Genomic DNA, 27,607 nt, shown 5'->3' with positions numbered 1-27,607 from the left:
GTGACTGTCCAAGGCTCCGGGTTTGTAATTACTAATGTACCTGCCCTGCACTGTGCTTAACTGGTCCATGTGCTTGTGTGTTTGCGTATGCTCACACACTTCCATTCTTGCCTTCTTACCCAGGAGACCATGGAAGGACCCTTGGCATTCTCTCATTATTCCTCTTGACATGCGGCACTACACTATGCTCTATGCCCAGAGTAGGCACGGGGTACAAATTTATGTCAAAAGCCAAGGGCCACTGAAAAAAGTAGGTTGTATAAAACTGTACCATACATGTCTCTACATGAAACACTTGATGTCAAACTAAATCTGAGGCTATGGGAAGGAGACTAAGGTAAATCACCTTGCCTCTAGAAAGCATCGAGTGAAATATAAATTCTTAGTAAATGCTACAGATAGCCCTCACCAATGTGGTCCCCAGCTTCCACTACTGTCCTTGAAGGAGACATCTGGCAGTTCATTAGCATCACATTTCCTGATTCATATTCTATATTTAACTTTCCTTAATCTTGTCATGCCTGGAGATTTAGCACTGTTTAATGACCCATATTCTTCCTTGGGACACTCAGGAAATGCTTCTCTACCTCATTTCATCCCACATTCCTTGAGTTCATACTTTGCAATTTAATGGCCTCAAGAGTTAATGCGGAATAAATGTAACTGTTAGTTTATTATTCACCACACTGGGTGGACCACAACGTATATGCACACCAGCTGAGTAATGAGGGAAAAGAAAAGCAAGCTAAATTCAGTTGGCAATATTTTTCACCTCCTTGGAAAAAATATTCCATAGAAAGATAAAATCTGCTACCACAGCAACAGGGAGAGGAACTGCTGGAGGAAAGTGATAGACGTGGGAAAAGAACACTAGCTTTTATTGAGATTCTGCTGGTGTGAAGTACTCCGCTTGGCACTTTATGTACATTATCTCATTTAACCTTCATCAACCGAATGAGGTCGGAATCCTAACCCCAATTTTAATAATAAAGAAAACAAGGCTAGGCATTCTCAGATTCACACAGCTAGTCATGGAGCTAGGTTTTGAACTTTTTCTTCTTTTTTAAAGTTTTCAATTATGGTAAAAAAAAAACCTCATATAACATCAAATTTACCATTTTAACCATTTTTAAGTGTATAGTTCAGTAGTGTTAAGGATTTTCAAATTGTGCAACAAATCTCTAGAACTTTTTTTTAATTGAAGAATAGTCAGTTTGCAATGTTGTGTCAGTTTCTGGTGTACAGCATAATGTTTCAGTCATACATATACAAACATATATTCATTTTAAAAATCTTTTTCATTATAGGTTACTATAGGATATTGAATATAGTTCCCTGTGCTATACAGTAGAAACTTGCTGTTTATCTATTTTATATATAGTAGTTAGTATCTGCAAATCTCAAACACCCAATTTAAAAAAATAAAACTTTTAAATCTTTTTTATCTTGCAAAACTAAAGCTCTTATACCCATTGAGCACCATCAACCCATCCCTCCCCCAGTTTCTTTTTTAAACTAATCAAAGGCAGTATTTTGCTCATCTTTTCCTCTTTCTGTGTCTTTCTTCCATTTTCTTCACCTTCTTATGGTGCCATATAATTTTTGCTGCTCTGGTCTATCTCAACAGTGGGGAAAGGGATCTGAAGATGCCACGGTCTCAGGATGTTATCTTCCCTATGGAGTCTGTGAACCAAGTGGCAAAGAATGGATTGCCAGTGGAAGAAAATGAGGGGAAGACTATTTGGTTCTTGTAAGGCTGGAAATTTACTTGCACATTTTGCCTGTGTGAAAGCTCTCTATATTGACCATTGTTGCATTGAGTCGTGCCTGTCCAAAATTCTCAATTTTCCACCCAACCACGTACCTGCAGCCAGGAGTCTAGTACTACTGTCTCAGCAAGGGCACCCTTCCAAAGCTCTGAGGGTAACATATACACACTCAGTCTGGGAGACTGTCTGGTGGCCACGCCCATGAAGTGAGGTTGTCTGTCCCTGTCTGGCACCAGACATGCATTCCATGAAGATGAGATGGTGAAAAGGTATTGTGGCCTGGAGTGCAGGTTCACACAACTTTGAATCTGGCATGGTGACTTGTCTTATACGATCTTTGCATAATTCTATTTAAATGAGTTATTTATTAGATATTCAAAGAAAGGAAAACATTTTAATTGATGTACTAGAAAGCAATCAGAGCCTAGAGAGAATAGTTAGTAAATTCCAGGAGGAGGAGCGAGTATCCCCCAGCGCCTGCTCTCTCCAGAGTCCTGTGTCACCAGTGGATGCATCATGCAGCCATGGGCTCATTCTAGGCAGCCAGCATCCCACACTCCAGCCAATGGGAACACAAAAAGCATAGTTTCTTCCTGGGTTTCATGTCACCAAAGATGATGGACTCACTTCTTTCAGATTCTGCAGCACAGCTTTTTGAGCTTGGTGAGAGCAGGAGCTTCCTATCATTGTTCCGAAGCCTTGAGGGGATATGAAGTAGGCAGAGTTGGTTTAAACCCAGCTCTACAACTAGTAGCTCAGTGACCTTGAATGAATAGGATAGCTTTTCTGTATGTAGGCTTATTAAATGAGATAAATTTGATGAAGCACTTATTTTCTGGAATTGCTTAATTAATGTGCTGTTGTTATTTTTATTGTCTTACTATTTCCATTTCTCATACTATACCCTGGACTAAGACTTAGATCCTCTGATATTCTCCAAGAATGATCCTCTGTTCTGTTATTCTGGAGGACTGCCAAATCCAGCCCACCATGTTTTATAAATCAGGTTTTATTGAAACACATACGTGCTCATTTGTTGATGTAGCGAGTCTATGGCTGCTTCTGTGCTACAATGGCATAATTGAGAAACTGTGAGACAGAGACCTCATGGCCCACAAAACCCTAAATTTTTACTCTCTGGTCCTTCACAGAAAGATTGCTTACACTTAAAAGATAAAGAATGGTCTAGAATAAGATCAACATAGGAGCAGAAGTAAATTCTAAGGACAGGGTTTTGACATTATGAGGACTTAGAAATTGCCTAGACTTAGGAGTGAAAAGATAGGATTCAACTTTCACCTCTACTCTTCTTAGCTGGATAACACTGGACAAATCATTGTAACCTGTATTTAACGTTCTTTCTCTGTAAAACAAGATAATAGGAACGCCTACATTGAATACTGGTAGTGAGAATTAAACAATTTACATTCAGGTCCTATAAGAATTCATTCATTCATTCATTCACTCACTCATGTGACAGACACCAAACCAGGTACAGTGAAACAACACTTTCTCTGGCCATATAGTACTTGCCTTCTGGCTGGGAAGACAGACTGCTTGATGTAAAGTGTAATTTCCTAATTAATCAATCTCTTTGTAGTAATTTCTTAAGATACTCATTTTAAATTGTGAAATCATACACTATAGAAATAAATGCTTATATTTTATAATTCTGCCTTTGGCTGAGCCTGGATCACAGACACTAAGTTGTACATCTTTCAGAATATAGCTGGTTATTTGCTTTTATTCAAACAATGGATCAGCTGAGTCCCTCAAAAGAAACACATTCACAGAGTTGGACAAGTTGTCTGGTGAATGTGACACATGCAGAGATGCTCACAGGATGATTTAAGCCTTTGTGCATTTACAAAACAAAGTTCAACCAAGCAAAATGGTGCTCTGTAGGAAAAACCCACAGACCACACGTAAATACACATCCACTTGGCTCAGACTCATAAAACTACTATGAAAAGAAAATACATGTCATTAGATGTTTTTCTGTAGATGTTTTAGGTTTTTTTCATTTAGATAGCATTACTTTTTGAAAATTACAAGGAATAAGCAGGCAAAATGTAACTTTTATTTAAATTTTTATCTCTAAATCACATTTCAGCCGAATGACAAAGAACTGCTTATTTGTTCTAACACTAGGCCAATGTCCCATGACACTTTATAGGTCAATTTATCTAGAGTAAATATGCATTAAGAACACATCACTCCTCACTAATTTTATTAATAAGTTTCTTCTTGAGTTTTTACTGCACTGTGGAAAGACTAATAATGTGTTACAGATTTATAACCTAGTATAAGATCTATCAATTTCCCTAATAAAAGGGTATCACTTTCTTAAAAAAAAAAAAAAAAAGGCTCTTAGATGCTGGCCAGTCTACAGGCATGTCTCCCAGTTCAGTCATCTGACCATGGTTTTTACACCCTGTGCACAAAAGGGACATTTAGTATGAAAGCAGTAAATGAAAACTAGAGGCTGTTGTCAGATTGTCAGCCATTGTGCTCACATTAATAACCACAGCAGCTGTCTGAGGCTCAAATTAGCATCTTTGAAACAAGTTAAACACTTTTACCACTATTTAGAGCCATTTCAGAGACAACAACCAAAGTTTATGTTGAACTTTTTTGCTGGGTGGCCTTTAAAATAAAAATATCCTCAGAAACTGAAACTACCCTTTTTTTTGAGATGCTACTATGGAATTACCTGATAAATCCTCATTTCCAATTAACTAAATATTTTAAAAGGAGGATTCATAGGCACGTTAATTTATGCCACAGCTAACATGAACTCATGTAAATTCCTGTAATTTTAAGATAGAAGAGAACGTCCCCTAGGACAGGCACACTTCTCACTTATCAGGTACCCCAAAAAGAGCAATAGTATTCCTGACTGCTCACCCTGGCATTTGAAGAGAATAACCATTTCTGGCAAAGACAGCAATTCATGTTGGAGCCAGGTGAGTCTACCTCTCTGAATCTCCTGGGTTGAGAAAGAGGACTAGCATCCCTCCAAAAGAACTATTTCAAAAGCACGATAACTGGTGAAAATAAAAAGGGGGAGTCCATCTAGGGATTTGAGAAAACCTGTGACTCGATACAGATGAGCTGGCAATGAGTAAGTCAGTCATTGTGTCAGCTGCCCCTGAGGAGCCTGACAGCGCTGACTTCAGGCTGTACTGCTTAGGTTCTTCATATGGCCTCTTGGGACTTGTCCAGGGGAAACTTGCTGTGCTAAACTCCTGAAACGAGCTTCCCAAATGGAACAGTTGTAAGACACAGCCCAATACCTGGGAGCGAATGAATTTATCTACCAAATAAGGAGAGACAGCTGAATATTTTATTCAGAGGGCAAGTTGTTTACCCTCCGTTTCAATCTAACTCTTTAATTTCCTGAGTAATTAAGTAGATGGATGTGCTCTTCCATTATTCCCTTTGTATTTATGCTATTGGGAAACACCAGATCTACTCCTGGGAAGTCAGAAGTCCTGGATTCTCATCTTGGTTCTGCCCTCATTACCCTGTCTTATCTCATTGGAGAATTAGAATAAGTGGGTAATCTGTATAAAAGCCTTTTGAAAAATGTAATCATCTATTTATTAGATAAGCATTTATTAACTCCCTACTGTGTTCAAGCATAACTACACATGTGTCATCCCATCCTTAGGACAATGCTGTGAGATAAGTATTTTACATGTAAAGACAACGAGCTTCAAAAAAATTACATAACTTGCCCCAGATTTTTACGGCAATGATATGAAAAGCTGAGATTTAAATTCAGGCCTTTTGAGTCCAAGTCTGTACCCACTTGGCTTCTATGTCAAGTTGCTTCTAAATTTACACTAATACATTAAAGACTGCTAAGACTTAAATGTTTTATATGTAGTTAGCTGGTAACTTAAATGCTTTAACTCAGGGAGCCCTAACTTCTTGTGTAGAAGATGGTTCTATTCATTTTCTTGAAAGCTGGAGGGGTGGTGCTCACAGGGGCTGGTCAGTAGAATAGGTGAGAGGGCAGTGCTCCTCCTGCATGACACTTGCTGAGATTTCCAACCAGGGGAAACAGAATAGCCGTGAAGATGGTGATGGCGACTGGCTTGGAGAGCTACCATTATAGGCTGCTTTACATCTCTTAATTGGGTATTAACTTTCTGCGAGGAAGTACAAGCTGTGAGAATTCTGTGGAGTCCTAGTGGAAAATTTTTTGAGGGGACCTTTTCTTAGGATCCCTTAAATCTCAGTGTGTGGGAAACCCCCAATTCTTAATGCATAATGCCAACATAGTTGCAACCTAAACCTTTTGAGTATATTCATCCTATCTGAGTCATATAGGCATAAATGAGGGGGTTTAGTTGTATATTTTATCCTGCTCCCATTCAGCTCAATAACCTTCCTTCTGATTATAACATCTGTTCCTCTGATCTCCCTTTTTTCCTTATTATCCCTACTTCTTCTCTCCTCTATACACACTTATCTGTATGATCCTGACCCTAGATCCTGGCAACCTGATGCCAATGGCTCTGTTCATTAACAGTTTGGAATTAGAGTTGTCCACTTAAAATCATGCCTACAAGTCCCAGTGGAAATAAAAGCTCTTTGAGTAAGAACTCAGTCTATTCCTAGTCAGTGACCAAATAGCAAAGATGTTTCTTTGTTTGGAGTATTTACATGGATTTAAAGGCAGTTGGGTTGGAACTAGATTTAGGAGTTTTTCTTATAACTATTCCTTTTTAATAGGAAAAAAAATAACTAGACCAAAATGTTCCCAAAGAATCCCAAGGGGCTACTTAACCTGCGTCTCTGGAATTCTGTGCTTTCTCACATTGACCTTCAGGTACTGGGGACAGAAAAAACTAATGGCTATGTGGCTATGTGAAGCCAAATAACTTCTTGTGCTCAAATAAGTATTCCAATGTATGGGCAGGAAAAGGAGGTCTAAAATGAGCTCTCCTCACATGTACTTTGATTGCTATTCTTTTTTTCTCTGTAAACTGGCCATTTGCTCCTAGGGCATCTGTCTTGTCAGTGTAATTTAATGCCTATCAGTGTGGTGATGGAGAAAGTAAAGTGTCACTATCCCTTGTTTCTCAGCTATTCTTTTACCAAATGGAAGTACCACTCTAGAAAAAGTACTTTATAGGTCTATAAATGAAGAGGTAGGAAAAATGGATCTCAAAAGTGTGGCCACTGCTGGTCTCATAGGTAAAATAGCTTTAAGCTAAATGGAAGACAGCTTTGCACAAGTTATCTGTAGTGGGTTGAATTGTGTTCCCAAAAAATATATGTCGAAATCTTAACCTGTGGTACCTATGAATATGACCTTATCTGGAAAGAGGGTCTTTGCTGACCCAATCAAGTTAAGATGAAGAAGTGGATTAGAATGGGTGTTAAATCCAATGATGGGTGTCAGTGACAAGCTTCATTCCAAGTGTCCAACTCAGCTTGGTTTGCCATCAAAAAGTGGATGTAGTTAGGTTTTGCTTTTCACATAAAGCCCCCCAATTTCAAACAATTGAGGTTGTTTAGGCAAAGTACAAGCAATCTACACAAGCTCCTCTGCTTAGTCCACATCTCCTTGATGATGGAACCCTCTGTTCCATCACCCATCACCAGTTAGCACATGAGCCCTATCTGCTTCTCTCATTGATTTTACTTTAAATGGATCTCCCAATAGATCTGAGCTTTCAAACTTAAAATGTGCATAAAAAAATCAACTCAGAAGTTTATAAACTTCCGAAGAATTTTAGGTCCTGTCCTCAAAGATTCTGGAGTGAGTTTGGAGTGAAGAACTCGACACTTCCCTTTCACTCCCTTTTTCTTTTAAATTTCTCTGTCAGAGTTTTCTTTTCAATGATTCTATCTGTTTTTCTGTTTGCCTCTTTCTCTTTCTCTTAAGCCTGATGAGAGACCCAACTGAGTTTGGGGAGTAACAGAGATGAAACTCACGAACTCTAAACATTTCTACACACAAGCATTACTAAGCATGGAAAAAAAAAGAGCTATAAGAGCACAGTCCCAAGGATCTCAGACCTGGTAGAATCACCTGGGGAATAGCCAGTTCATAGTAAAATCACTTGGGGGAAAATTTAGCAAATACCAATGCCTGGGCCCACACCCAGACCACTTAAATCAGAACCACTGGTGGAGGAGCCTAGGTACTGGTAAATGTTTATTAGCAACCCAGGTGATTCTCCAGGTAATGAGCAGGCAGGGTTGAGCCTGAGAACCCTTGGAGTAATCAAAGGATATGTCTGCATAAATGTTGGCCCACAATGTCCTCCTTTGTTCCTCACAGGGATGCTCGCAGCATAGTGACAGTGGACAACTCTCCACAAAGTGCCCCCAGATTTTTATCCCTTGCCCCAATTCCCATCCATATCAGCACCTGGAAGTATCTTAGTCTACCAGGAAGGCAAGCACTGTGCTTCCAGCAACCCATGGCCCCTAGGCCTAGCTTCTGGAGTCCTGATCCTGACATTTTGCTATGCCATATTGAGGCCATCTCTCTTGGTCTGTGTCTGTGTTGCAGATTACACAGCCTCTTGTACAACTGGACCTAGAGATTTTCCGTTTATGTCTCCTTAGAGATTTTCCAGGAACATTCCTGATTATGACATACAACTATCTTTTTCATGATCTCCTTTTCACTCTCAGGGATGTACATTAAAGGGCAGCCACAGTCTATTCACTCTGCCTGTCTAAAATATAATGAATCATCCTTCTAATGCATTACTCTATTATAACGAATTTAACTGGAGAGAGAAGTTACCACTCATAGTCCCTCCCATCTTCCTGATAACTTTTTGAGATTTTGCCAAAAATGAAAAGAGAACTTGGAGCTCTGCAGTGGTCAAAACAGAGCTAATATTTAAAATTTATTACTTTTAAATTTTAATAGTTGCACATTATATATATGCATATATCATTATATATATCTACCAAGTTTAATTAACCAGCACCATACTGACAGACACTTAGGTTGTTTCAATCTCTGACTATTATAAACCATCATAGATATACCCTATATGTTTCTACATATTCTACATATGTATGTGCTAGTATACCTATAGGACAAATTCTTAGAAGTGATATTTCTGAGATAAAGTGAATGTGCGTTTATAATTTAAAAGATGTTGCAGATTGCATTCCACAGAGTTGCACCAGTCACTGTCCCGCCACTGATGTCTGATATGGATTGCTCCTTACATCTTCACTAACACAATGCAGGGTCAACAAGATCATTGCTATTCTGATGGGTGAAGATGGAATATCACTGTGGCTTTGATATGTATTTCTCTCATGATCAGTGAGACTGGACATCTTTCTAAATGTTTAAGATCTATTTTCCTATGAACTATTTCATCATATTTTTTCTAATTTTTTCTATTAAATGTTTAGTTTTTTCTCATACTCACTTATACTTAATTAGGAAAATGAACCTATGATATGCTACAAATACTTTTTCTTAGATGTCCATTTAGGATTGTTTGTGCTCTTTGTTCTTGCAAATTTAAGATCTATCCCAGTAAATATATGGATAGTTTTTATGATTTCTGGATTTTTGTGTCATTCCTAACAAAGCATTCCCCTCTCTGCAAATATATATATATTCACTTATATATAAAAATATTATATATAATACATAATATACTTGATATATAGTAATATGTAGTCTATATGTAAAAATATAGACTTTATTTTTTGAATTGTATACATATTTTATATATATATATATTTATTTTTCTTCTAGTACTTCTGATTTCTTTTTCTACTTTTAATGTTTACTGAACAATCCCTTATCCCAATGATAAGCAATGCCACTTTTATCATATACTAAATACATATTGAGGTCTACTTCTGGACTATATTTTAGTCCATTAATTGTTCTATTTTAATTACTGTCTTTTTATAATTTACATCCTATAGGACTATGCCTAACTCATTACTCTTCTATTTCATAATTTTTCTGGATGTTATTGCTTTCTAGTTTTCCAGATGAATTTAGCAACAGATTATCTAGTTTAAAAAAAACCTGAGGGTATTTTGATAATGACATTATGTTACACATGTATACATATACATTACATTAAATGTATATTTTAAATTAAAGGAAATTGATATATTTATGATGAGTCTTTCCAAAAACAAAGTATATGTGTAGTTTCATTTGTTCAAGTCATTATTTTGTATCCCTCTTTAACATTTAAAAATGTACTCACATAAATCTTGCACATTTCTTATTTAAGCCTAGTTTTTAGTTATTTCATGGATTTGGATTCTTTTTCTTTGATATTTTGAAAGAGATCATTTCTTCCTTTATAAAATTTAACTTGCTAGGATTTGTATATATGAACCTTATTGACTTTTGTATATTAAATTTTATTCAGTATTCTTATTTTCCAAGAAAGGCCAATAGCCCCAAGATATAGCAGCATAAAAAGTCACTAGAGGAGTAAGAAGAAAGGATAGAGACATGTTTGCGAACTAAAGAATATCAGATTAGTCCTTTCTTCTTTTCTTCAAAGGCATTATTTTAGGATCAAGGCAAGGAAATTTAGATGGTGACCATATCTGACAAACTGAAAATATAAACTGATTCCAAAAGGGTTTTGATAAAATCAGAGCTTATAGCTCAATAATCAAAACAAGTAATTCAGCATGTTTGGCCTTGCATTCAAAGCTTTCCCCAGAAGATGTACCTTCCTTGTCCACTCATCTCCTAATACTCCTTAGCATCCTCCTGTGACCTCCCATACAGTCGTGGCCATCTCCATGCTTGGCTGATACCAACCACCACTGCTTGCCATGCCCAGAAAGTTGTACTTCCATACAGTTGCTCACAGTACCTTGCCTAGAATGCCATCCTGCCATGTCTTCTCAATTCCAAATCTTATCTTCTCTTTGAAGACTAGCTTCTCCTCTAAGGAGCATTCATATGCCATCATTGTCTATAGTCTTCTCCCTGATGTTATTTATTAATGGCAGCATTTGTCTCTAAATCATTGCCAGATTTTGGAGTTGGATATCCCAATCTTCAAGTTCCAACTATGCCACTTACTGATATCTTAGATAAATTCATTAACCTCTCAGAGCCTTGGTTTTCTCCTATATACAGTGAGGGTAATAATATATAATGCACTTCTCACCCATGGTTATTATCAGGATTAAGTGCACTTTAAAATATTATACAAACTCTGAAGTGGTATCCAAATATAAAGGCTCAAATATAAGGAATCACCTATAGACTAAAAAGTTACTCTACAAAGAGAAACATACTCAGCCGTTTCCTCTTGCTTTAGAAGGGATTCAGGAAGGGGAGAGAAGGAGAAGAGTAGCTGTTCTTCTTTTGAGATTCAACTAATAGGGTCCATCAGGCAGTGGGCTGTACTCTTCTGCTGGTTTTATCACAAATGCCAGCACTACCTGATTATGAATGGCTGTCCAAATGCTGTATTCAGGAATCTGAGGACCCATCTGGGAAGAGAGGGCAGATGGCTGTGGTCACTTAATAATGGCTATAGGGGCATATGGAGAAATAGCAGAACAAATGGCACACGTCTGCTTTTCTGCCCTCAGCCTGGGATCCCGTCATGGGAGAGCAAGGAGTTGACTCCTTTCACAATTGACCCTGTGATGTTTATCCAGTCTCTCTTTTGCCATTAGCCTGATTGTGCCTTAAATCTGATTGGGGTTCCATTTGTTGCTTCAATGTCTGACTAGAAAATATAGGCCACCCTCTTAGGGAAGTAATCTCAATGGGCACACTTCAGTCACGTCAACAATTATCTATTGTTCTTACACTGTGCAGAACACTCTTTGCTGGGGGCATGGAAAACCAATAGCATTTTTTGAATGCTTCCTGTGTGCCAGGCACCGTATCAAGGCACTCTATGAGTTTTTTCATTTCATCTTCAATACACTCTGCCCATTTTACAGATGAGGAAACAAATTATTGAGGTCAAACATAATGTCCTTGAATCTGCAGAACTCTGTTCACTACAGTATAATGTCCCACCCTCCAGGGACCTCTGAATGTGCTGTACTCATTCACCCACTGCAGACTGAAAGGAATTTATTGACTGTTAAGTGAAACTCTTCAGATCTTCCAGTGATAAGACTTAGCAGTTTTTCTGTTGTCTTCACATAGAGACTATCAACCTAGAACAAATCTTGGGACATTTTCAAGACTACCTTATGATCTAAATTTATACTGTAGGAGCTGCTAACTGTTATTTTATTTATGGCACTCTGGATCTCAGTCTCCTTAGTTTCGTTACTCCTAATTAAGCTTATGTGGGCTCACAAAGCATCATTACATGATTTAATGAGAGTATTTTGAATTAATTATATGCAGACATTTTATAACATATTCTAGGTGCCTTGCTAAAATTGGAACTGCTTTTTATAGCTCCACCAGTGAGGGTGGCTATATTACTAAAGTTCCATTTCCAAGAATTATCCTCTACTTAAGGTAAAGTGTACAAGCCTCTGTATGTATGCTCTTAGAATTCTATGGTTTAACATGTAACTATTTGTTCTCAGTAAATATTTAACTGGAAAGAGAAGCCTGCCCAGCCCAAGTAAATTAAAGCATATTCAGACATTAATTAATTACTTTTAATTAATTAATTTCCCTTTGCTTATTATTGGTGATGGATGAGGTCAAAGGTAGATCATCATTCCACAATGGCCACAGCTACATTTGAGGTAGGGAAGTTACTAAATCTCTTTTAAAAAAAAAAAAAAAAAGAGGGATTTATATTTTAGCTGGAGTTAATTCCATGGTGAATCAAGTGAGAAAAATACTTGGCTCTCCCTGAGGCAAATGAGGTTACCATGACCTCTTCCAAGGTGTTAAGTGGTTCCTGGAAGTATAATTTTATGTAACATTTTATTATAGTTTACTCCCAGAATGCCTTTCTTTCAAAAGACTGTCAAGGTAAGTTTCCCTGTTCCTTCTAGTCTCTCCCCTCCAGCCCGATTTCTGAGAGCTAGTCCTATAGTCATGTCTTCATTGCTCTCACACTTCTCACCTCTGCCCTCCACCCATCTATACTTTTTACCCACAGGATCCCCACCTCCTCCCTTTTAGCTTCCTCATCCTTTACCTTCCAGCCTCCCCATCTCCTTTGACCTTCCTGCATCCTAACCCTACCATCAAAATTCACCTGTTCTCTATCCTATTCTTTCAGGATTCTCCTCTCTGACAGACAATTTAATCAACAAGTTAATGCTAAGTATAGATGGCTGATGACAGATCAATGTGTAATATTTCACAAATAATTTTAAATAAAAAATATACACTGATCGACTGTGTAAAATACCGTATTTGTGCTAGAGGTCAGAAAAGATGAATGAGAAATGACATCATGCAATGTGGTCATCCACTTAGTCTTGACTTCAAATGAACCTGACTCTACTTTGAAAGGACAATGGTCAGCTACAAGTGGGGTTATTTGAAAGAACATGCTGCCAATTCTGAAGGTAAATTTCAAAAGAAATAGCTTTAGTTGAAAGGGCACAGACTTTGGCATATCTGGACAGATACGGGCTCAAATCTAAGCTTACTAAATGGCTAAAATTAGGTAACTCAACAAATATTTCTGTGTCTCAGATTTCCCCATCTGCACAAAGGGGATAAAATCACCTACCTCTTAAACAGATAAAATTAAATGGTAGGTAGAATATTTTAAGCAAAGGCAGCATCTTAAATAAGTGAAGTTTCCCAAGGGTCAACCTTCTTGTCTACACTTACCTCCTTGTATGCTCCTTTAGACAACAAAAAGGTAATATTCTTTATAGTTACACCTGCTACAAGTGACCAAAGGCCCATTGTGGGCAATCTGCCACTTGACTGCACATTAAAAAAATCATTAACTCCTCTGAAAACTCCCCACAGAGCAGAACAGCTGGTCTTCTGTGAAATTCTTTGAGCCCACAAATAGTGGCACAGGAAGGTAGCAATAGAATGTCGTCTTGTAACAACAGAATGCCTACTTTCTAGCTCTCCCCTTGGTGAGTCTAGAAATGGGCAGCTCTCTGCTTCAAGTAGAATCTATACTCTTTTTAAAGATGGCTCACGGTCAGATTACTGTAATCTGTGCTTGTGCTCAGTGAAGATTTAGGGCTTTTGGATACATTCTCAATGACCCTATGAGGGCTTATGGCTTTTAAAGGCTTTCTAGGGGAAGGAGAGTAGCTGCTGCTTTCCAAGGCATTCCAGGGCACAGTCTTACTGAGTGTACTATCTAAAGGAGGGCTACCAGGGATCAGTGGAATCTGTTTAAATTCCATTTCCGCCCCTTACTATTTGGGGGCAAGTGTCTGAAAATTCTCAAGGCTCAGCTTCCACATTGAGAGAGTAATAATCACATCAGAGACTGTTATGAAAAATGAGAGTGATTAGGTAGTTAGAGAACAAAATGAACGTGTTTAGAGCAGTGAGTACAACCCCTGGCACATAATAAGAACTCAGCAAATTCTGGTTTCCTTCTTTTATCTAGCCCTAATCTGAGATTCAAGATCAGTCTTACCCTTAGCCAAGTAAATTTCCATCTATTGATATAATTTTAGAGGTAACAGGAAATTTTCAGAAAAACCAATCTTTCAACAAAGCATGACTGATTTGCTGATTCTTTCCAACAGAGCTCACTTGATTCACTCCCTTATTTCACTTAAAGTTCTGTGCATATGTCCCCTCCTCAGAGATCTTCCTGCCTATCCTGTCTGAAATAGCCCCCCTCCGTATCACTCTATCTCCTTATCCCACTTATTTTCACTCATAGCTCTTATTAGTACCTGAAATTATACTATATATGCATTTGTTTATTCCCTGCCTCTCCCCACTAATATGTAGGCTCAGTAATGGAGAATTTGTCCCCCTTTTTCATAGCTGTTCTCCCAGCCCAGCCTTTAGAACAGTACATGGACTTACTTGACAGGTGCTTAAGAAGCATTTGTTGCATAAAGAAAGAAAGAATGTTTTAAATTCCACAACTAGTCTTAATTTACTTCTCTCAAAGCTTTATTTATAGCAAAAACCATCATTTCTTAGGCATGTACTCAACCCCTTGACGCTTTATATGGATAAACTAATTTAGTCTTCTGAACATCCTCTATGAGATAGAACAATTATGATCCCCTAATATAGGTGAGAAAATGAAAGTTTAAAGAGGTTAAGTGACTTGCTCAAAGGCAGAAGTGCAGATGGGATTCATTCCAGGTTACTGGACTATAGAATCATCTGCATTTTGGGTTCCTCTTATCCCTTCCTGCTTCTACACTTGAATTCTACTATAGTTTGAACTGCCTCTTCATTCCATGTCAAGATAAGATATCTCTGGGGATGGGTAACATGAAACTGTTGTTACTCATTTACCTTCTTTGGTGCATTGAAATGCTAGAAAGTATGGTTGGGGGGGAGATACAGTTTGGAAGTCTGAGCATTTGAGATGGGAAATCTCAGAACTAGAATATTAGAGTATAAGACTATTGAGATGTTGCAGCATTTTTCCAGAGGTTATTCCACCTTATAATTATTCCACATCCAGAGCGCTCTTCCTCCTTAACACTGAGATGTTTTCCCTTTGCAATTTAGCATCTCCAAGACAACACAGCTCTGGGGGATTGCTGGTTTGACAATACCTCCCTGGGGTGTAAAAGAAGTCAATCAGACACAAGGTGAGAAATTGCCAGAGGTTGTTTTGTTTTACCTACAGTGTCATTTCTTCCTGCATTACTGAGAGTCCAGGAAAAGGTACTAGCTAGTTGGATTTGAATATCACCTGTGCAGACACAGTGCTCAGTATTTCTCCATGGGACAGACCACAGTCAGCATGCCACTGTTATCACAGCAGATAGGACTCAGGTGTTTAGCAAAAGGAACGAACAAGAGTAACAAGGTACCAAGTTGGCTATACATATAGGTAGGAAGGAAGACTGCTTCCATGTTTTAATTTGAGGGGTGCAACAAGCTACTTGTTTTGAAATATCAGTCTTAACTTTTAGTTTGAGATTCCTCCATTAGTGTCATTTCACGTCTAGGAAGAGATGTCTGCAGAAGTCTCCCTCGCTTGAGAAGGCAGGAAGGGCACATTAAGTTTGGATTAGCTAGCTGTTACCATAGCAACTAGAAGCAAGGCCCTGAGGGGGATGAAACATTGAGCAGGTAAGTTTTGATGAGGAGGAAAGGGACAGAGTGAGAGGTTAGATGAAGTGGCACCATAATTGGTAGCCCTGGGCAGCCATGCGGCAGTCATCTATAAAACAAAAGTTACTACTCGTTTTAGTCAGGTACAGTCTTAAATTTCTCCATCACAATGTTAGCCGTAGCTCACCTTGACATGGTTAGCTCCCACTCTCTTTAACAATATGTGAGTTTTAAAAATTCTTAGCCCTCCTCATCCTCTAGTACATTTCCAAGACAAATTTTGTTTAATTTTCTCAAGCAACAACGACAACAAAAATTAGAATCTACCTCTAGCCTTGTACATAGAATCCAAAGACAATTGGCCAGATACCAGGATCATTCTTATTATGTTCCCAGGTTCATTTGGGATAATAGATTGTAGGAGGATCATAGTTAAAAAAAAGTTTAAAAAACTGAATTTTACAAAAGTCATTATCCTCTGAATGAAGGTTTCCAGTGAAAAAATATATCTTAAACAGGGAGCAGGGAGGAATCTTAAAGGTTTTCCAATTCCATTCCCTTCTCCTACAGAGAAGAGTGCTGAGAGTCAGAGAGGTTAATTATGTCCTCTAACCACCTAATCACTCTGTCATTTCTAATTATTGCTAAGAAAAAATGCAGGAATTCCCAGTGCCCTCCATGTATGTGCACTGAAAAACCAGTTTGCATATCAGCAGGAAATGTCAGCATCCAGGCCAAGAATGTTCAGTTTGTTCATAAGAAGAGTAATAAGAGCTGACATCTATTGAGTACTTGTAATGTGCCAGGCATGGGCTAACTGCTTTACAGCCAGTATCTCACTTAACCTCTAAGTAGTCCTGTGAGGTATGTTTACCCCATTTTACAGATGAGAACATCATAGCTGAGAGAAGCTAGGTAACTTGTTTATAGTCAAACAACTAGGAAGGGACAGACTCAAGTTCTGACTCCAGCCACTGCTTCTGACCTTTAACACTAAACCGTACCTCCTGGCTGTATCCATGTCTTACTTTCCTGTAAGAAAACTAGGGATAAATAATCAACTATATTCACGAGCTGAATGCCTCCCTCTGACAGCTAAATCCATCCCCAAGGAAAGTCATCCAACTCTAGCCAACTAACCATATTCCCTAAGTACCTACTTTAAATTTTTCTTTTCTGATTCTAAATATAAATTATATTAACCATGCAAAATTTAAAGATACAGACAAAGATGAGGGAGAAAATGAAAATCTCCTGTAATTATATCAAGGATCACATGCAGGGAAATCTTCTTTTTTTTCTTCCATATTAAGGACTACTATAGTTCTTGTAAAAATCAACAATAGTCTCTAGTATTTTTTATGTGTCATTTCCCTCTAGGAAATTCACATATTGAATGACCACCATCAAAGATTATTTACTTCTTGGTTCATTCATTTATCCATCTGAGATCTATTGCTTCAATGTCTGCTCTGAACTAGGTGTTCTGCTAGTTGCTAGAACACATTGATGGCTAAACACAGGCCCTGATCCTGGCCTCATGGAACCTATAGGTTAATTCTCTCAAAGAAGTTTTCAATGTATTTTACCTTCACTAGCCTGAAAAGACACAGATGCTTTTAGATGCCTGACTGAAGTAACTCTTTCCCTCAATGGGGTGATGTAGAGATATGTCTTATAGTCTCATAACTGACAGAGCAACAAAAAAATTTTTAATTATTGGTTTAGTGATACCTTATCATGGCAAACAGGTCACAGTCTGGGATTTTAAGGATTTTCCACCTTAAAGATTCTTTGTACATAGTTATTCCTTTGATGCTAAGCTAGTAGCCTTAAATGTAGAGGGTTAGGAAGGGGTCCTTATGCTTGGAATTCCTTTAACATGGTCAAAATTTGCCATTAGCCAAACACTGCTGAGGTTGACTGAAATGTGTGACTAAAACTTATTCTAAGCAACACACGATGTGGCCTCCTTTCCTAAGAAGAGGCATTTATGGGACTGAGAAGCCTGAAGGCTGTGGGAATGGAGGAGACAATTTAGAAGTCAGCCGGGGTTCTGACTTAGTTTCCTATTTCTGCTCTAACAAATTGGCACAAGGTTAATGGCTTAGAGCAAAACACATTTATTCTCTTACAGTTCTGGAGGTCAGAATCTAAAATGGGACCGCAGGACTGTGTTCTTTCTGGAGGCTCTAGGAAAGAACCTGTTTTACCTTTTCTAGATTCTAGAGACTCCCCACATTCCTTGACTCATGGCCTGGGTCACTCAGACCTCTGCTTCCCTGATCACATCTCCTTCATTGACTGTGGTCTTCCTGCCTCTCTCTTACTGGAACCTTGTGATTACAGTGGGTCTATTCAGATAATCCAAGATAATTTTACCATCTCAAATAATCTTAATCTTTCCTGCAAAGTGCCTTTTACCATATACAGGTCCAGGGATTAGGACCTGGGTGTCTTTGAGGGGCCGTCATTCAGCCTACCACAGGCTATCATGATGAACTTGAGTATTTCACATTTTTGACAAGCTGGGGCTGTCTGCAATAAGGATTTGAGTCCCTCTCACATTCTTTTTTCTCTCTTCCCTGCCCTTCAACTCAGCTCTGTCTGGATTCGAATACTGAGTCATCTCTGGGCTTTTCCTTCCTCCTGTAGGGAGCAAGACGTTGGTGGCAGAGTTCTGTTCCAGCTACCCTTCCTTATTTATTTCACCATAAGCGTTATTAGTGCTCAAGAAGCCCAAGGATACATTGCATAATTGGATTTGTGCTCAAAACTACGTACATCAGGCTCTTGAAAGACTTAGTCACTGAACATTTATTGTAGCCATATAATTGTAAATTTCTGGTTGCTCAGTTGGGGAAGATGAGCCTAAGTATACAAGTTTAATTTCAGAGGATGAATCTATGCACAAAAAGGTCTGTTCTCTCTGGCATAAGGACTGCAGGCATTTTGGTAATGGTGGCAAGCCAGTGGAAAGCATTTCAGTGCCACTTGATTTATACATGGGCCAAATTCTTAGGACCTAAAAAATTTAGAAATAAGTACCATGGCTGACCTTCCCTTTTAAATTGAAAGCTCCTTAGCAGAAAAGTCTGAAATTAAGATTATTACATTAATGTCAGTGATGGTGGTGTCCTACAGAAGGAAAATCATCCCGAGCAGAGATGACAATTCGGAAGCACATGTACTACCCTTACCATTCCATACCCAAGAGAGATGTCACTTATCAATCAAGCAATATTCCCCCTAGAGCCTGGATCTGACTTTAAAACCATTCCTGACTGAACTGAATGTTCCAGCCAGCCACTGCCATTCAAATGGCATTGGCAAGTACACAGAGCTCTGTCTGATGTCCCTGCATTAGAGAGCCAATGCCCTCTTGTTTCCAGGCATTAAGGAAAATTCCTCCTACTGCAATCCAGCAATAAAACACTTTGATGCCTAGAACACCCCTCAAGCTCAGTTTCTGGAGCTGGCAAAATCCTGAGAGAGACCGATTTAAAAGTGAACAGATGCTTCTACTTCCGTCTCCCTATTTTCTGTTTGGAGACCTTGGGTGGGGATCCTATCTCAGTGACTCCAGCTCCTCCTCTGGGGATACTGGATAATGGGGCTTTGGTCTCTTTCCCCTCCATGGAACTTCTATGCTTTGAATTCCTGCATTAAATGTGCAGCCCTGCCCCCAATTTCTGCTTTTTCCTTCCATAATGTTGTGGCTCTCCTCCTCATTCCTCAAACCAGAGTCCTGCTAGGTCCCTAAGAGTACCCTCCCCAAGGAATACTTGATAGTATTGTCAGACTCGTCAAAGGCAAGGAGGGGAAAGAAACATAAGCTCATCCATCCCTGTCTCTTTTTTCACCTTGTGGTTTCCACTCACAATAAGCAGCCTTAGAGGTTATCAAACACCCCACTGTGCTTTGACAGCTATTCATCCATTAAAGCCTCTGACTGCCTGGCATAATTGCCACTGTACTCCTACTCCATGAACATGGCTCCTCAGCTGTTCCCAGGCACCAGCTTGCTTTACACTAGGGCTTGCTAAGAAAGAGGAAAAACCCAGCTCATTCAAACAGCTCAGTGACAGGTGAGCCAACCTCATCAGAACATGGGAGGGGAGAAAAACCAGCACGTGCTATCGTGCACTTGCTTTTAATTAAGAGAAAATTATTCACTCAGATGACTCCCCCAAATTTTAGCTTAGGATCACTGGGAGGGTTTTGTTTTTTTTTTTTTTTTTTGGTTTTGGGGTTTTTTTTTTTTCTTTTAACTTTGGACTAGGGCCATCTGGAGCCTGCAGAGTTCTGGAAGAGCCGAATCAAAGAGTAGATCTTTTCAGTCTCCCGATTTCGTTTCAACGCCTTTCTGAGCCCCAGTCAATAATCCAGCTGCATGCTCTGCAGCGAAGCACATTTATCCAGCTTTGTGTCTGAGTTGCTGCCTGCAGAGGGGGCTTTTCAGCGTGGATACAAGCGGACTGATTGCCTTCCTTGCAGGGTTCCCGCCTGGGAACGCCCACCTGAGCGCCCGCTCTGCGGCGGCCACTGCCGCAGCCTGCCCGGGTCACGCCGCGGTGCCCAGGAGCCGGGCTGCCCAGCAGAGCGCACCGCGCTGGCTCCGAGCGGGCCGGCGGCGCCGCACTGGACAGGGGCCAAGGCGGAGAAATCAGCCGGCAGCCGTCCAACCCCAGAGCCCCTGCGTTGGGGAGGCCGTGAACCTCCATCAGAGGAGGCAGTTAAGCCGATGCTGAGAGGGAGCGCTGAGAAGAGCTTTCCAGGCAGGGCGATCTGTGACTCAGCAGAGGTCAATAGCAGAGCCCTCGGGTGAGTCCAGAGGCCCAGGCCCTGCCTTTGACATGGTGATCGGTCAAATACGCTTCAGGGCCTCATAGTTCTTATTTAGAAAAACCTAGGTGCTAGATCTTTATTTTTTATTTATCATTTTTGTTTTGGGAACGTTTAAAATATATAGAAAAATGCAAAGGAATGTAATTATTTATGTCTACCTTACAGCAAAAAGAGAGGATTGGTAACATTTTGTAATGTTTATTTCAAAACCTGTTTTTAAAATAGAAATGAAGTACAGCACAACAGAAGATGGACGCCCCTTCTAGGCCCTTGATCCTCCCTCCTTAGACCCCTTCCTCTCCTGCAGAGAAAACCACTTGAAAGAAATTAAGCACTTCCGTTGAGTCTATTTGCAGACCTTTTTAACTTATATGAAAACACAGAGAATATATAATATTGGGGATGCATTTTATAATTTGAATCTTTCTACACTTCTGTCCTGCAACTTGCTTTCTTTGCACTCCATGCTGTGATGTTTTGTTCTGTGCAGAGATCTAGTTCATTCATTTTCACCACTGTGTGGTATTGGATTGGGTGATTTTTAGCCCCTACCTGGTCTTAACACCAATCTAGTGGTTCTGAAGCTGAACATTAAAGTCACCTGGGGCGTTTAAAAATGCACATGCCCAGATCCTATTTTTAGAGATTCTGATTTTGTTGGTCTAGGCATTTGTCTGGGGATTCTGTGACTCCAGGGAGGAGAATTATGGATGCCTGCTATGCCTCTCTGGGTAGATTAGAAGCAATTTTACATTTTCCAACAGAATTATACCAACCAAAATGAATTTGCTAGGGATACTCCCTGAAACCTGCTGATAGCTGTGGCTGAGGGATAGCAAGAGTCTCTCTCCCTATATCTTACTGCTAAAAAATCATGTTTATGATCCCTAGCAATTGGCACATCCCCACCTCTGTTCCCTGGTAGAAATGGAGGTGCTCCTATTGAGAGGAGCATCAGAGAGATGACCCCATCAGGTAAGGGGGAAAACCTCAGAGAGTGCAGTGTGAAAGGAATCTAAATCACTCTCTTTTCATCATGTTGCAGCAAAAGTGGAAAGAAACTACTGCCAGGTAGTTCTACAAGAAAATCTATCAGACAGCTGCCCCTCTGCCTTCCCCAATTTTGATTATTGCCAGACTCAGATTGCTCCCAGAAAGGCATCTGTTAAACTGCCATTTGTAGCTCTCCTCAAGAGAGAGGAGTCATGGAAACTCGGGCCCTGCCCTCTGAGGGCCAGTCTTCAGGACAGAGTTCAGGCACCAAGGTGACCTTGATGGTATTTTATAACCTTTTCTTTCTCTTGGCCTCATTCTTTATGTTAGCCACAGAGGGAACTACCTCGAAAGAATGACACAATGAGATGCAGTTTACCTTTCTGTCCTTATGTAACAGAGTCAACAAATATTACTGAGTGCTTGTTAGGCACTGAGCTGCTAGGTCATGGGTATCCCATGGGCCCAGGGATATAGACTTCCCCTCCAGTTTGAGATATAGGCCAATGAACAGTTGAACAGTGTGAATAAAACATGCTACAGCAGAGGGGAGCACAGAATGCTCTGGGAAGCAGAGGAGGCTAGAAAGAGAGAAATCAACCTAGACTTGGGGTCTCAGAAATATTTCCTAGAGCAGCAGTTCTCAAGCAGGAGTGTGCATAAGATCCGCTCACCTCAGAGTTCCTGATTCAGTAGGTCTCAGGGGAAGCCTGAGAATTTGCATTTCTAACATGTTTCCAGGCCACTGATGTTGTTGGTCTAGAGATGACACTTTGAGAACCACAGTCCTAGAGGAACCAAAGTCTCAGCCTACACTACCCAAACTGTGGTCTGCAGACCAGCAGCATCATGACATAGACTCCACCTGGAAACCTGTTAGAAAGGTGGCAGTTCCAGCCTCACCCTGATCTACTGAGTCAGAAGCTGCATCAAGCCCCAGGTGATACCTATGCAATTTAAGTGTGAGAAACACCTCTCTAAACCACTGGTTCTCCAACTTGACTGCACACTGGAATCACTTGGGCAGTTGAAAACACTAGTGATGCCTGGCTTCTACCCCTAGCAAGTCTGGTTTAATTGGTATGGGGCGGGGGCGGGGTGATGAAAAGCTCCCCGAGTTGATTCTAATATGCAGCAAATTTTGAGACCCACTTGTCTAAGGTAAATGCAGCTGAGTAGGAGTTAGCCCCACAAAGACAGGCAGGAAGAGTATTACAGAAAACAGAATGTGCAAAGGCTCAGTGGCAGAGACAGCAAAGTGGGTTTGGTGAGTGGAAAGGGGTTTGGTGAGCTCAGAGTCCAGGAGTGTTAGACTTGGAGGAGAAGTGTTCAGTTTTGAGTCCAGAGGGTTACAGAGGCCACTAGTGGAAAATCCCAGAACCTGTCCAAGGACTTTGGGTTTTCCCTGAGGGTTGGACATAGTCAAATTTGCATTTTAAAAGTGATCAGTCTGTTTGCTATATGGGAACAATATGGCTGGTGTTAAGGCTGGGATTTCTTTGACTGTAATGAAACATATTATTGCTCTTCCTGAAAACTACTCCTTTCAGGAAATGCTGCTCTTTAAATTTAAAAATAGGGGCAATAGGATGGGGTTGGGGACAAAGAAAAACAGTACTGGAGGGTAACAGAATGTTACCCAAATTTATGGCACTTTGGCAAGAGGATTATTTTGAGCTGAAAGCAATTGAGAAGAAGCATATATAAGAAAAGCTCTCTGCCTTCTCCCTATTTGCCTAAAAGCAGGTCATAAATTTGTAAAAGTGCTTCCCCAACCAGGAAGAATAGAAGTTAACCAACAGAGACAACTCCGGACCATTCCTTGTTGGTCCAGAGACAGCACCAGAGGAATCCATGTAACAAGCCTCACTAAAACTAGCACTTATCTGCCATTGGTTTCCCCCGTATTTGCCTTCTCACAATTTGCCGCTGCTAGAAACTCAAAGTCCTATTCCTTTGTCTTGTCCTTTCTCCAAAATGTATTGCTCTTTTTCTAAGTTGATATATAAGCCCAAATTCTAATCACTCCTTTGAGTTACTCCTCTGAGTATTTCATGTGTATGGATGATGCACATGTTAATAAACTTGTGTCTTTCCCTTGTTAATCTGTCTTTTGTCAGTCTAATTTATAGGGCTCCAGCCAGAGAAGCTAAAATGGGTGGAGAAAAATGATTTCTTTTTCTTCCCTAGAGTCCCAATCAATGCATAAGGCTTCATTTATTTTGGCACTTCGGCTTAAATCATTTGGTTTAACCAATATTTACTGACCACTGTGTGCCAAGCCCAGTGCTGGTGCTGTGGGGCAGAACCCTGATCTCTGATGCTCTCTGTTGCAGAGTTGCAAGTTGGGGAACTCAGACAAGCAAGTGATTTTTCCAAAGAGCGTTCGTTTGAGTCTGGTTGAAGATTTGACAGTGCTGTTAAATGGGAGGATTCTGTGCCATCCAACTCCACGTAAGCCCTCAGCTAAACCGTCCAATGGCTCCATTCATGCTGCAGCTGCAGGATTCCTGAGGTCATGCCAGTGGGCTCTGGGAATGCAAATGAGGGCTCAGTCTTAGATTCTGACACCCTGTGAGCTCTGAGGAAGAACAAGCAGGCATTTGTTAGGGGCAGGCCCACAAAAGCACCACAGGAGAGGGGACTGAATGCTTCATGGGATTCCAGGCCAAATGAAAAAGTTGGTGAAACCTCTGCCACCACAGCTTGTGTGACCTCACTTGCTCGCTGGCTGTGGAAGCAGCTGATGGCCCAGCACCAGAAGCAGGGCCCCTAAACACCAACAGGGTGAGGGTGGCAGCGCTTCAAGAATGGAATCGGTGCTTTCTAATGCAAGGTGAGGACTGTTAGGCCAAGCCAGGTTATGGAAACAAAGGCTTAGTAAGGCAAGGAAGGGATAAAGGCATCTTTTACTGGAGTCCTTGGACCATTCCTCTTCACATGTACCCAAGAGGGAAACAGTGAAGAAAAAATACAAATGGCAGAGTAGAATTCCCTTAAAAAGCCCACAGAGAGCAGCAAAAGCTCAAACCCTTTCTAGATCATTCTTTGTGAAACTCAGTTCCCCTAGTAACTCAGATTGTTCATTTGCTCCTAAAATTTGATTCTGCTACCATTACCAGTGCTACGGTTGCTTATGGTACTCCAGGGCTATGTCCAGGCATCACTTACACTCTGGGTATTAGCACTTTTATGTATTATAGTGTGACTGAGACCATGCGTATAGAGGATTACTCCACCTCGCACTACTGATGTTTTGGACCACATGATTCTGTGTTGTGGGGGGCTGTCCTGTGCATTGTAGTATGTTTAGTAGCATCCTGGTCTCTACCCATTAAATGTCAATAGCACCCCCTAGTCATGTTGCTGAAAACATCTCCAGGCATTGCCACATGTCTCCTGGGGATAAAATTGCTCCCCGGTTGAGAAACACTGGTATAGAGGAAAAGTAGAAGAAGGTTTTGATATGAAATCTAAGGAAACAGAAGAGGGATCAATAGTCTTTGTTGCTTAGAGTTAGCAGTTTCTGCACAGGAAAGAAGCCCCAAATGACCATAGTCTTGAGTAGGATTTTAACCTTCCACATAAAATAAAAGACCTACGTAATACTAAAACAGCAAGCCACATGTATAGTCAGTCAGTTCAGTCACATCAACCCAAGGGTTTATTACGTTACAGTCAATAGGCATCAGCTGTGCTTTGACTGTGTGCTTCACATCATCTAGGTCCTCACACAGCCCATGCACTATTAGAATTAATAGTAGAATTAGAACTCCTGTGATTAAACAGTAATGCCCCAAATGACTGCCTCTGGGAGAAACTTAATAGTCTTTCACAGAAAGTATCATGAGGCTGCAGAATATAGAAGTTAGTTTCAGCTGGACTCTGAGATGGAAGGGACTTTTTTCATGTCCAAAATATTTAAAACACTTCTCTCATTGTCATAGTGCAGAAAGGATGGCTGATCCTATGAAGGAGACGTAACTACCAAAAGGAACTCAAATATAAGAATTCAGGAGATGAGAGAGCCAGAGAAAAGAGGGAGAGGGAGAGAGAGGGAGAGAAAGAAGATCTATGGCAATAAGCTGCCACCTTAATTAAGAAAGAAGCAAACAGCCTGTATTTTAAAGAGCAGAAAAAAAAATCTCTACAGAAGCAGGAGATGAAGGCTTGGTCTTTAGAACAACTTGAAAAATTATGTAAGCAAAATGTGAGACATTCTCACTAGAATGTAAATTCTATAACACCCAGGATTTTTTTTCTCTTATAGTCACATTTTCATCTAGGCCTGTATCCCAGGGCCTAGAACAATGCCTGGTGCTGACAGGTGCTCAGTAAGTATTTACTTAAATTAATTCTGCAATTATTAATAGGGGATCTGAAACAAGAGACAGAAATCCCAGTGCTGTATAGACTCTGGGATCCACAGAGAAGGTCCAGACTGAACTAGAGTTAAAATTATTCCCTCAAAATGCTCAAAGACCAGTGTAGATATTTCCAAATGACACAGGAGATATTTTTAAAAAGCAGGATTGTTCTCAATTAGAGGACACCAAAGAGAAAGGACAACCAAATGTAATGTGTGATCCTTGATTTCATCCTGGAATGGAAAAAAAAAAAAACTGTAAGACATTTGGGGGATAATTGGAATAATTTGAATATAGACTATATATTAGGAATATTGCATCAATATGTCCAGAAAACTTTGTTCATAATAGCCTAAAAACTCAAAACAGCCTGGTGAGGTAAATAACAAGCTGAGCTACATAAATAATATAATACTGATCAGTTATAAAAACGAATGAACTACTGATATACTATGCAACATGAATGAATCTCACAAATTTTGAGAGAAAAAATGCTAAACTAAAATATGCATACTGTCTGACTCCTTTTATGTGACATTCTAGAAGAGGCAAAATGAATTTGTGGCAGTAGAAATCAGATCAGTGTTTGCTTCTGGGGTGAAGACTGGGAAAGGGCACGAGGGAATCGTCTAGGGTGACTGAAATGCCCTTTTTCTTGATAGAGACGTGTCTTAATAGAGGCATGGACTATATGCATTTGTTAAAACCAGTTGAATTGTACACATCCATATATTTCTCTATATGTAAATTGTCTCACTGTAAAAATTTATTTAAAAATTATATTGATGTTAAATTCTATAGATATAATAATGATATTGCCTTTGTTAGGAGAAATGCCCTAAAGTATTTGTGAGTGAAGCATTATCATGATGTCTGCAACTTATTTTCAGTCATTCTAGGGGAAAGGGGGAAATATAAAGACAGAGATCAAACAAATTGTGGCAAAATTTAACAGTTAATAAATCTGGGTGAAGGATAGACAGCAATTCATTTTACTTTTTATAATATTTTCTGTAGATCTGAAAATTTTCAAGATGGAAAGTTGGGGTAAAAATAAATCCAAATAATTTAAATAAAACATATCCTTAGCCATCTTTTCCTTAGTAAGAGGAATGGGAAGCTGACATGAACTACCCATGCACACACAGAGGTACAATTTGTTGTATGTAGGAATGTTCAGTCCCTCTACATAGTTCTTGTTACAGAGTGTGTTTAGCTATTCAACTCATCCTTTTGACAGGGCAAAAAATAAAATAAAAAGCCTCAGTCTTAGAAGAACCCTGGTCAAAAATAGTAGGAGATATGGGACGCCTTCTAACAATTTTCTGGGCCACCACCTGAACTCAACCATGTCCCCTCTATTTACTGGACACACATTTACCTAAACTGTTAATGTTTTTCAAATCCTTTCATCTCCCTGGAAATATCTGTTTCCCAAGGCTTCTGCACAGACTGAGTTCAGATAATCTGCCAAA

At 39.8% G+C, this 27,607-nt stretch overlaps 1 long non-coding RNA gene across 4 annotated transcripts in view; it reads left to right on the top strand.

Moving 5' to 3' along the window:
• Nucleotides 1–27,607, top strand: part of LOC105071308 (uncharacterized) — a 378,482-nt gene that overhangs the window by 175,510 nt on the left and 175,365 nt on the right. Inside the window, exon 1 of one of the 4 annotated variants that reach the window (XR_012510236.1) lies at nt 20,116–20,748. The exons of 2 other annotated variants lie outside the window; for them this stretch is intronic. This is a non-coding gene — a long non-coding RNA (uncharacterized LOC105071308). Of the gene's footprint in view, nt 1–20,115; nt 20,749–24,102; nt 24,220–27,607 lie in introns of those variants that run through there. One more of the 4 variants, XR_012510240.1, reaches the window with a different exon arrangement.

This window comes from Camelus bactrianus, chromosome 11 (assembly GCF_048773025.1).
Source record: "Camelus bactrianus isolate YW-2024 breed Bactrian camel chromosome 11, ASM4877302v1, whole genome shotgun sequence".
NCBI lineage: Eukaryota > Metazoa > Chordata > Mammalia > Artiodactyla > Camelidae > Camelus > Camelus bactrianus.
This window is presented reverse-complemented; position numbering and strand designations above follow the sequence as displayed.